Source organism: Octopus bimaculoides, chromosome 7 (genome assembly GCF_001194135.2).
Source record: "Octopus bimaculoides isolate UCB-OBI-ISO-001 chromosome 7, ASM119413v2, whole genome shotgun sequence".
NCBI lineage: Eukaryota > Metazoa > Mollusca > Cephalopoda > Octopoda > Octopodidae > Octopus > Octopus bimaculoides.
In genome coordinates this window covers 4,083,816-4,084,878 of record NC_068987.1, presented here as the reverse complement: position 1 = coordinate 4,084,878, position 1,063 = coordinate 4,083,816, and positions in this window count along the sequence as shown.

Sequence of the window (1,063 nt, the reverse complement as noted above, 5' to 3'; positions counted from 1 at the left end):
GAATTAACATATTCCGCTTCCTTTTCTCCTTCCACTTTCACTCTCGCCTAAGCTGCAACGCCGCTCGTTCGAGTCACCTCGTCCTCTAGCGTTCCAAGGTGCACTCACTGTCTCACTCCCTCTAGTACTGGATTTTTAATCATACCCAACCCCAACCCCCCTCTCTCTCTCTCTCGTTCGCTCTCACTTTCTCATGGTTCTCTTCTGCCCATCCTTCACCCAGTCATCGGGTACACAGGCATGCTCAGACCCACATCTACATCACATATGCACACACACAAGAAAACACACACACAAGAAAACACACACACATACGTACATATACGCAAGAATGCGCGCTCAAGAGAAATCGGGGACGCAGAGAGAGAGAGAGAGAGAGGGAGAAAGAGCATCCACAAATTCATATACACATGCAAATACATAAGGGCACACACACACACACAAACACACACACACACACATACATACACACTCTGTATCTTCTACGTACGTTTAAGCATGTGTTTATATACGTTTCAGTGCGTGAATGTGTGTGTATGTGTGTGTGTGCGTGTGTGTGCGTGTGTGTGTGTGTGTGTGTGTGTGTGTGTGTGTGTACGTACATGCATGCGTTCTTATGTCTTTGCATGTGTATGAGCGCATGTTTTCTAAATGCTCTTGTGCGTGTATGTACGTACGTTTGTGTGCGTTTGGGGTTTTTTCTTTCACATTTCCATGTATGCGTGGACATCTGTGTGTGTGTGTGTCTGCACATGCGTACACACCACGCCACTGAAGAGGGGCCGCCAGAAAAACAAGGTGTGGGAGCGAGAAAGGTAAGGAGCACGGAAAAGCCAGACTGAAATTAATTATAGCAAGGAGTGAGAGATTGTGAGTGCAACTGGGGGACGCTAAAGGTCAAGGTGACTCCAACTAGCGGCATGGCAGTTCAATGAATAAGGGTCAAAACCTCGATATGTAGTGGCTCGACCTGCAAGAAACAGCAGCCGAATCTCATCTCCAAATCACAGCCAACTATCTTAAAAGACAACGAAGGATACAAACACTTATGTTAGACGATGTA